Source organism: Geotrypetes seraphini, chromosome 3 (genome assembly GCF_902459505.1).
Source record: "Geotrypetes seraphini chromosome 3, aGeoSer1.1, whole genome shotgun sequence".
Classification (NCBI taxonomy): domain Eukaryota; kingdom Metazoa; phylum Chordata; class Amphibia; order Gymnophiona; family Dermophiidae; genus Geotrypetes; species Geotrypetes seraphini.
In genome coordinates this window covers 21800313-21811459 of record NC_047086.1, presented here as the reverse complement: position 1 = coordinate 21811459, position 11147 = coordinate 21800313, and positions in this window count along the sequence as shown.

Below are 11147 nucleotides of genomic sequence, written 5' to 3'. Positions count from 1 at the left end.
TGCCACAACAAAAGAATACATTTCCGAGCCAATAAGGAGGCTTTTTGCAGTAATTAGATATGTCTTTTAAATAAATAAATTAATAATACTATTTGGTGGCTCTGTGTACAGTCCGTACATAAATATTAAGAAAGAGGAGGTGCTGCTGTTGGGTGATTTCAATTTGCTGGATACGGATTGGAAAATTGCATCTGCATGACAGAACCCACAAGAGAAAAAGCGGTACTGGATCTGGTCCTCACAAATGGGAAGAGTATCTCTAATGTTCAAGTGGGTGCCCACCTGGGAAGTAGCAATCATCAAACGGTTTGGTTTGATATACACTTCTCCCTCTGAATCCGCAGATTCGGTTATTCGCAATTTTTTTTTTTTTTTTTAATCGTTTTTTATTTTTGGGACTATTTTTAAGTCCTCTGAAACTCCCCGGAACCTTACCTGGTGGTCTAGCAGGCTTTCGGGACAGGAGCGATCTTCCTATGCTCCTGCCCCGTGCAGATCACTGATAGGAAATGGCTGCCATGAAGAAGAGAGAGAAGGGAAAGAGAAAAGCTGAACCAAGGGGATGAAGGAAGAGTGAATGAAATGAACATAGCAGAGGGAGGAAAGACAGTGTGAGAGACACATTGGTTTAAGGGAGTAAGAGAGGGGAGAAGCTGGACACAAAGATATATACAACAAGAGAGGAGATGGTGGGCATGGATGGTAGCACAGGAATAAGGACAAACAAGCACAGTTACTTACCGTAACAGGTGTTATCCAGGGACAGCAGGCATATATTCTCACATGTGGGTGGCGTCATCTACGGAGCCCCGATGCGGAAGCATTTTCAAGCAAACTTGATTGAAGATTTAACTTTGCTCTGCTGCTCCACGCATGCGTGCCTTCCTGATCCACTAGGGGGCGCATCCCCTCGTGGTCTCCAGTTCACTTAACTAGCAAAGAAGCCAACCTCGGGGAGGTGGGCGGGTTGTGAGAATATATGCCTGCTGTCCCTGGATAACACCTGTTACGGTAAGTAACTGTGCTTTATCCCAGGACAAGCAGGCATGATATTCTCACATGTGGGTGACCTCCAAGCTAACTGGAAAGGGATGGAGGGAAGTTGGCAATTTAAGCAAATAGATCTCGCAATACCGAATGGCCGAACCGGCCATCGCTTCTGGACAGTGAGTCCAGACAGTAGTGGGAGGTGAAAGTATGAACCGAAGACCACGTGGCAGCCTTGCAGATTTCCTCAATAGGTGTGGACCTGAGGAACGCTACGGAGGCTGCCATCGCTTGGACCTTGTGCCCCGTTACTCGATCATGCAGCGCGAGACCAGCCTGAGCGTAGCAAAAGGTGATGCAATCGGCCAACCAGTTGGACAAGGTGCGCTTGGAAACTGGGTGGCCTAACCGGTTTGGGTCAAAGGACAAAAACAATTGTGGGACTTTCCGGTGTGGTTGAGTGCGTTGGAGGTAAAAGGCCAACGCTCTCTTACAGTCAAGAGTGTGAAGCGCCACCTCTCCGGGGTGAGAGTGGGGCTTGGGAAAAAACACGGGCAAGACAATGGACTGATTGAGGTGAAAATCAGACACTACTTTAGGCAAGAATTTTGGATGTGTGCGGAGTACCACCTTGTCATGGTGGAAAACAGTGAAGGGTGGGTCCGCTACCAGAGCCTGTAGCTCACTAACTCGCCGGGCGGAAGTGAGTGCAAGCAGGAAAATCACCTTCCACGTGAGGAATTTAGGATGGCATTTGTCTAGGGGCTCAAATGGAGGTTTCATTAGTTGAGCCAGAACCACGTTAAGGTCCCAAACCACCGGAGGGGGTTTGAGAGGAGGGTGGACATTCAGAAGACCCTTCATGAAGCGAGAGACTAAGGGGTGGAGCGAGAGGGCTTTTCCTTCCAGGGGCTGATGAAAGGCCACAATCGCACTGAGATGTACTCGAATGGAGTTGGTCTTTAGGCCAGAGTGAGATAATTGAAGTAAATAGTCAAGGTCCAGAGGGACGGGGACCGACACCGGGTCCTGGCTGTGAGAGGAGCACCAGGCTGAGAATCTGGTCCACTTTTGAGAATAGCAGGTTCTCGTCGAGGTCTTTCTAGAGGCCTCCAATATCTCCTTGACTGATTGAGACACGGGGAGAGAAGTCAGGGGGAAAGAAACCAAGCATTCAGATGAAGAGATTGAAGATTGGGATGTAACAGCGAACCCTGACTCTGTGATAGTAGAGAGGGAAACCGAGGCAGAGGCAGTGGATCTCTGACACTGAGTTGAAGTAGAAGGGAAAACCAAGGCTGGCGTGGCCAGCGAGGAGCAATCAGGATCAGGGTGGCTTTCACCGTTTTCAGGTGGACCAGCGTCCGCAGGATCAGAGGAAACGGCGGAAACGCGTACAGAAACCTTCCCTCCCAGTCGAGGAGGAAGGCGTCGGCCTCGAGTCGGTCCGGGGAGTGTATCCGGAAGCAGAAGAGGGGCAGTTTGTGATTGTGGGGGGATGCGAAACAGATCTATTTGAGGCGTCCCCCACTTTTCGAACACCTGTCGTAGGGTCTGAGAGTGCAGTGACCACTCGTGTGGCTGGAGAAGGCGGCTGAGTCTGTCCGCCAGACAGTTTTGTTCTCCTTGTATGTACACCGCTCGAAGGAAGGTGTTGTTGGAGATTGCCCATTTCCAGAGGCGCATGGCTTCCCGACAGAGGGACCAAGACCCTGTCCCCCCTTGTTTGTTTACGTAGTACATCGCTACCTGGTTGTCGGTTCAGATGAGGACCACCCGGCCGTGAAGCAGATGTTGAAAAGCTACAGCTGCGAGATAGATGGCCCGGAGCTCTAGCACGTTGATGTGACAGCGGCGGTCTTCTGCTGACCACATCCCCTGAGTGCGGAGGCTGTCCAGGTGGGCTCCCCAAGCGTACTCCGACGAGTCCGTGGTGAGTACCTTGCTGTGAGGAGGGGCGAGGAAGAGCAAACCTTTGGAAAGATTTGAAGAGTCGGCCCACCAGCGGAGCGATCGTTGCAAGGAAGGAGTCACTGTCACGGGACGATCGATTGGGTCCCGGTCTGGACGCCATTGAGAGGCCAGGGTCCATTGAGGGATTCTCAGATGGAGACGGGTAAAGGGTGTGACATGGACAGTGGAGGACATGTGGCCCAGAAGAGTCATCATCTGCCGAGCTGATACCGAGGTCAGCAGGGAGAGTCATCATCTGTCGAGCTGATACCGAGGTCAGCAGTGAGATACTTCGGCTCAGACTTACTAACGCCTCTAGACGCGGAGGGGGGAGGAAGGAACGGAGGCGAACCGTGTCCAGCGTGGCCCCGATGAATTGTAGGGACCTCGAGGGGCGTAGTTGGGATTTTGGGAAGTTTATCTCAAACCCCAGACTCTGTAGGTAGATAATAGTCTGTTGGGTCGCTGAAATAACCCCTTCCCTGGACGGGGCTTTGATCAGCCAGTCGTCCAGGTAGGGGAATACCTGAAGACCTTGGGAGCGTAAGGTAGCTGCGACCACCACGAGGCACTTGGTGAAGACCCGAGGTGACGATGCTAGGCCGAAGGGGAGGACTCGGTATTGCAGGTGCAGGTCTCCCACCTGAAAACGCAAGAACTTGCGGTGAGCGGGGTGCACTGGAACATGTGTGTACGCCTCCTTCAGATCGAGGGAGCAGAGCCAGTCGCCCTCGTTGATCAGGGGGTAGAGGGTCGGTAGGGAAAGCATCTGAAATTTTTCCCGTACCAGAAATTTGTTGAGGCGTCTCAAGTCTAGTATTGGGCGAAGGTCTCCCGTTTTTTTCGGTACCAGGAAGTAACGGGAGTAGAAGCCCTTCCCCCATTGGCCGGGGGGAACCTCCTCCACTGCTCTCAAGTGAAGCAGATCTCGAGCTTCGGAGAGGAGTAGGGGTAGCTGCGTCCGGTTGGGAGGGCAATTCCTTGGGGGGTTGTCTGGAGGAATGGCCCGAAAGTTGAGAGAGTATCCTGATGAGATCACGCCAAGGACCCATGCGTCCGACGTAACTTGTTCCCAGCGAGGGTAAAAGACTTTGAGGCGACTCCCGATGGGAAGGAGGCCTGGGACTATGGCGGAGGGGGCCCGCCCCCTTCCGCGTATCCCGTCAAAAGGACGGGGATGGTTTGGTAGTCGCAGGCGGTTGGGACTTGGGCAGAGCCCGATGGTGGGCTTGCGGACGCCTGGGCGGAGGCCATGAGAAGGCAGGAGTGGATTTTTGTGGGTAGCGGCGCAGAGGGGCCCTGAACGGCCTGGATGCGGGCGGTTTAGGCTTTTGCCGTACGAAGGAGGCAAACGAGCGTTCGTGTTCGGAGAGGCATTTTGTCGCCGCCTCGATGGTGTCATCGAACAGTTCTTTACCCACGCAGGGGAAGTTAGCCAACCGGTCCTGTAAGTTGGGGTCCATGTCGACCAGGCGCAGCCAAGCTAGTCGGCGCATGGCGATAGCAAAGGCTGCCTCTCTGGAGGAGAGTTCAAAGCCATCGTAGGCCGCGTGGAATAGATGGAGGCGTAGGTTGGAGAGGGACTCTGAAAGCAGGCTAAACGCTTCTTGGCGGGAGGCCGGTAAGTCAGTCTCAAAGGCTCTAAGTAGTCCAATGAGGTGTTTGAGGTAGGATGTGAAGGTGAAAGTGTAGCTTTGCTCCCTAGAGGCCATCATCGCATTTTGATATAGTCTCCTGCTGAACTTGTCTAGGGTTCGGCCTTCTCAGCCTGGGGGGACCGCCGCTGAGACCCTGGAGGGGTGAGCCTTTTTCAAGGAGGATTCTACTAACAGCGACTGGTGGGAGAGCTGCGGTTGTTCAAATCCCGGGAAGGGTACTTTTCGGTACTTGGCCTCCATTTTGGAGGGTACTGCTGTGACCATATAGGGGGTCTCCAGGTTCCTGAAGAAAGCCTGTTGGAGTACCGGGTTAGGCGGTAAGCGAAGGGACTCTCTGGGCAGTGATGGCATATCCAGCTCCGCTAGGTACTCCTTAGAGTATCTGGAGTCGGACTGGAGGTCCAAGTCCAAAGCATGGCCTATGTCCTGGACAAAGCGAGAGAAGGATGGGCGGGTAGTTCCCGAGGCCCCGTGCGGGGTCGGTGAACGAGACCTCCGTTGGGTGGAGAAGGATGGGGAGGCTTCCCTCGCGTATCGAGGCTCCTGCTCCGATCCACGCTCCGAGACCGGGGAAGCACGGTGAAAGTGTTCCGGGGTCGTGGATCTCCAACGTCTCGCGAAGCCCCTCGGAGACGATGCCGGGGTTCGGGGTACCGATCGATGTCGAATCGGTGACCTCGATCCGGACTCCCTCGGTGAAAGCCTGAAACCTCGGATCGGAGCCCCGGTCCGAGGGGGAGTTCGGAGGATGCGCAGGTTGGAGAGTGATAGCTCCGCCACTCTCAGCGGTCCCGTACGAGGTGTAGGTGAACGGCCTCGTAGAGTGGGGGAACCCCGGGCCTTCTTGGAGGTACAGCGGTTCGAGGTTTCTGTCGTTTTAGCACAACGTTTTGCCCCGCGGTGGTCTGTGGAGGGAGAGCGCCTCGGGTGTCTCGGCGAGGAGTCCGAGGAGGATGGGATGCGGCGAAGCTTGCGCGCTTTTTCCCGAGGTGGCTCGACGTGAGGCTCAGGCTGGTCTGGCACATGCGGGGTCGAGGTCGAGGCCGGTTGTAGATGGGCCATTGCAGCGGACAGCTCCGATGAGATCATCGCTCGGAGTAGGTCCTGGAAAACGGGCACGGACAGCATCGAGGGCATGTCCACTGCCTCGGTGCGCTCCACCGGGAGCGACCTCATATCAGAGTATTCCCGTGTGGTGGAGGCACGGCCCGAAGGCTTGGAGGGCTTCGCCGGGGCTGTAAGCATGGGACTTCCACCATGCGTCGCCGGTGTCCCCGAGGCTGGCTTCTTCGCTGTTACGGAACCTGAAGAGGGAAGAGGGGACTTACCCGGAGCCGAGGCTTTCTGTTGTCCCGAGGACTTCGGATTCGAGTCTCGAGGCGATGCTGAGGTATTCGGGGCTGAGGTCAAGGCTGGGGCCGACCTCGAGGCCGAGGTAGAGGGTTGGTCGGCGGCGAAGAGATCCGCCATGCGGGCTTTTCTTCGGCGGAGGGCCCGGTTCTGGAAAGTAGCACACTGGGGGCAGGAGTCGGTTGGATGAGCGGCCCCCAGGCAGAGGATGCACCGGCAATGCGGGTCTGTGATGGAAAGAAGCCGCTCGCACCGGGTGCACTTTTTAAAGCCGGTCAAAGGCCGGGACATAGAATCGAAACTGGCCGCGGCTCGAGTAGCCACGTGGCCACGGGGACCCGGAAGCCTCCGGGTCGGTCAAAAACGAAGCAGGAACAAGTTGAAACAAGAAAAAATTCGCGCACAGCAACTTAATTGAGAAAAATAAGAAAAAATCGCGGTGCTAGAAGGCAGTTGGGGCAGAGCCTGAAAAAACATGACTTCTAGGCTCAGCGGAAAATTTTGAACTGGAGACCACGAGGGGATGCGCCCCCTAGTGGAGCAGGAAGGCACGCATGCGTGGAGCAGCAGAGCAAACTTAAATCTTCAATCAAGTTTGCTTGAAAATGCTTCCGCATCGGGGCTCCGTAGATGACGCCACCCACATGTGAGAATATCATGCCTGCTTGTCCTGGGATAAGGGGAATGCTGCATAGGGGTGGTATATGGATACAGAGAGAAGACGACTAGACATGGGGGAGAATAGGAATGCAGAAGTAAGATGCTGGATAGGGGGGACATTAGGATAGAAACATGATGGCAGATAAAGGCCAAATGGCCCATCTCGTCTGCCCATCCGCAGTAACCATTAGCTCTTCCTCTCTCTCTGAGATCCCACACCTTCTTGAATTCAGACACGGTTTCTGTCTCCACCACTTCTTCCGGGAGACTATTCCACACATCTACTACCCTTTCTGTAAAAAAGTATTTCCTTAGATTACTCCTGAGCCTCTTAACTTCATCCTATGCCTCTCATTTCAGAGCTTCCTTTCAAATGAAAGAGACTTGATTCATGCGCATTGATAAAGGGATATAGAGAAGTGATACTGTATACAGAGGGAGGGTGAGATGATGAAGTCAGGGAGTTGGGCACTAGGGAAATACTAGAAAGGGATGTATAGGAGATATAGAGAAGGGAGACACTAAATATGGGGAACAATATATACACAGAGATAGAAGATGGATGGTGAGCATGGAGAAAGAAGAAATGTCAAATGGTCATGAAACCCTGGCAAGTGAGTTAAGAGAAGACAAAAGAAAACAGAGACCAGCACCTGAGACCAATAAGGTTTGAAGAATAAAATGACGAGACAATAAAAGGTAGAAAAAGACATTATTTTCTATTATTTTGTGATTAGAATATATCAGATTTGAAATACGTAACCTGCTAGAGCTGGTGTTAGGCATAACTGGGGACTGCAAAGCCCAGGCTGTGCTTCTTTAGCTTCCAGCTGGCTTAGGGCTCACTCTCCTAACACTATTACTGTCATGTGTGACTGCAGTATTCTGTTAGCATGACTTTTCTGTGTAGCAGTCTGTAATAGTTTGGCTTATTCAGTTTCTCAGTAGTGGGGGGGGGATATTTGTGAAGGGGAAGGGAAAGGAGACAAAAGTTTTGTTGATCCTTGCTCTGTATTATTTGTGTTTATAAAATGACAATTGTACAGAATATTGTTTCTTTTTATACTTTAATAAAATAAGTTCAATTTAAAATTATAACTATTCAAGGCTTGTGCGGATGGGATCAAATTATTTTTGGGGACGGGGTGGGGAGCTTGCTTGCGGAGTCAGAGATAGAGCTCCTGGATGGGGATGGAGTGGGGACAGGGACCGAGTTCGCGGGGATGGGGCCGAGACGGGGACACATTTTTTCCCCCGTGCCATTCTCTAGTATTGCGTTCAGTTTTGGAGACCATATCTGGCAAAGGACATAAGACGACTTGAAGCAGTCCAGAGAAAGGTGACGAAAATGGTAGGAGGTTTGCACCAAAAGATGTATGAGGAGAGACTGAAAGCCCTGAATATGTATACACTAGAGCAGTGTTTTTCAACCTTTTTATACCTGTGGACCGGCAGAAATAAAATAATTATTTTGTGGACCGGCAAACTACTAAGACTGAAATTTAAAAAACACATTTCCGCCCCGTCTCCGCAAGCTCGGTCCTCACAAACCATCTGATCCCATCCGCACAAGCCTCAGTTATGATTTTATATTGAATGTATTCCAGTCCCTCCCCACTTTTCCCCATCTTAATCCAGCAGATACATTCCATCACCTACTCCCTCCATTCCTTATTCAGCATCTTCTCCTTGTCTCCCTATTCCCCCTTCACCATGTCTAATCTAATCTAATCTAAACCTTAGGTTTGTATACCGCATCATCTCTACATTCGTAAAGCATATCCCCTCTGTCTCCCTACTCCCTCTACCCATATCCTCTGTAAAATGCATTATCCTCTGTTATATGTATTATCTTCTGTAATAAGTATTATCTTCTGTGAAATTGTAGTATCATAACTCATTACTGTTCCTGTAACTTACTCTTATCCTGAAATGTAATTCTACTGGAATGTCCCAGATATTTTCTATATTGTAATCCGCCTAGAACCGCAAGGCACAGGCGGAATAGAAATCCCTAATGTAATGTAATGTAATGTAATATCCAACATCTTACTTCTATCTTCGTACTCCACCCTCCTGTTCAGCATTTTCCATGTCTCTCTGCCCCCTGCAAGGTCCAGCATCTGTCTTTATGTCCCTATTCTTCCAACTCCCACCTAGTTCCAATAACTATCCTCCCCCAAGGGGATCCACCATCTCCCTTCTGTCACACCAATCCCCCCCCCCCCTTGTCTACCACCCCCTTCCCAAAACACGTGGGAATCCAGCATCTCTTATTCCCTCCCTTGGCTGCTGGCCACAGAGTGACTCCAGTGTCACAATGGCTGGTCTCACCATAACTGACACTAAATTGGAAGCAGCCTGATTCTTAACTCGCATCAGTTTACTTACAGTTCCCTTGCCCAGAACTCTGAACAAAGACAGAAGTTGTGGGACCTTTCCTCTTGCCTGCATTGCTATTTGCTATAAGCTCTGCCGGTCTCAATCCTGCCCCTCAAACACAGGAAGTCACTTCAGAAGGGGGCGGGATCGGCAGAGCTTATAGCGATGCAGGCAAGAGGAAAAGTCCCATGGCTTCTGTTTTTCTTTTTGCTGTCCACAGCCAATCCTAAAACCTGGAAGGGAAAGGGGAAGAGATGCCGACGGGAAATTTAACCGCGTCGATCTCGCCGGCCCTCTGCAGACCGGCAGGAATTTTCTGCGGACCGGCACCGGTCCGTGGACTGGCAGTTGAAGAACAGTGCACTAGAGCAGCGGTGTCCAATCCATGGCCCATCAGCCCAGTGCCAGAGGGCATAATTTGAGGTTGAGGTGTGGTAGACTCAGGAGTAATGTTAGAAAATTCTTCTTTATGGAATGCACTCCCAAGGGAGGTGGTGGAGAGGTAAATGGAAACAGAGTAAAAAAAAAAAAAATCCATGGGGTTAACACAGAGGATCTCTAATCAGAAAATAATGGGTATATATTGAAAAACCAAGGTCAGTACTGGGCAGACTTGTGTCTCATATATGACCATTCGGTTGAGGATGGGCTGGAGAAGGCTACGACGGCTGGGATGGTTTAGATGGGTTGGAGTGAGTTTCGATGTAAACTCCAGTAGATGGAACCTAAGCACACTACTAGGTAGGGCTCTGGGTTTCTGGCTCAGAAATATATAAGAAAAAGGACCATTTAAATTAAATCATTAATTTATAGAGAGTGTATGGTTGGGCAAACTATTTGGATCTTTATCTGCCATCATTTACTATGTTACTATGCCTTATATTAACTTTCAGCCTTATGTCTCCCTCCCTCCCAACACACACAATTAATTTTCAAGACCCTAGCCCATTGGCTTCCCCTTCCAAGAGTTTAATAATTAAACCACAAAAAAATCATAATTGGTCAACATACTTGTAAATATTTACTCTTTTGGGTTTTGCTGGGTATGCTCAGGCTCTGTGGAAAATGAAGGCTTGAGGTATCGCAAGCTGGCGTTGGGTGGGAAGGCAGTCGCGAAGTTTTAGAAAACTTAAAGTGCAAGTACACTTTTACCAGGCTCCATGGATGACGTCACCCACATGTGAGAATATGCTGCTTTCTTGTCCAAGGATAAAAGGAGGTATTGATGCCCCTATATAAGACTCTGGTAAGACCTCATTTAGAATACTGTGTACAATTCTGGAGACCGCACCTCCTAAATAGATTAGATTGTGAGCCCAGTGGGACAGATAAGAATAAGAATAAGAATTTATTTATATGCCGCCATACCGGGAAGGTTCTAAGCGGCTAACAACAGGAAAGCAATACATACAATTCTAATAAATACATCAAGATAAAATAAACATGTGACTAAAATTGGAAAGATATGTTAAAAAAGCAAAGAACGTTAAGATACCAGCCTGTTGAATAGTTGTGTCTTTAGCAATTTTCTAAAATTTAAATAAAAAGAAGCTTCTAATATCATTTTGCCGAGCCATGTATTCAATTTGGCGGCCTGGAATGAAAACGTTCTCTTGCGGAACCTCTTGTAGTGACAAGATTTTATGGAAGGGTATGTATACAGATGTACTCTCCGTGACTCAAAGAAAAATGAGGGAGCAAGTAGCCTGGTGACATACCAAAAACGACTTTGTAACAAATACATGAAAACTTAAACATAACTCTAGATTCCACTGGCAGCCGGTGCAATTTTTGATAGAAAGGAGTAATATGCTCCCATTTTTTAAGCCATAAATGAGATGAACAGCAGTATTCTGTACTACTCTTAATTTTCTAAGGATTTTCTTACAAGCCACTACATATACAATATTACAGTAGTCAAGAATACTTAAGATTGAAGACTGCACCAGCAAACGAATAGGGAAAATGCTTGAGTATCTGATTATAAACCGCCTAAATAACCTTGATAGGCGGTATAAAAATACCTAAATAAAAGATATAAACAGGATGGAGTTGGTCCAGAGGAAGGCTACTAAAATGGTTGGTGGTCTACGTCATAAGGCGTATGGGGGCAGACTCAAAGATCTCAATATGTATACTTTGGAGGAGAGGGGAGAT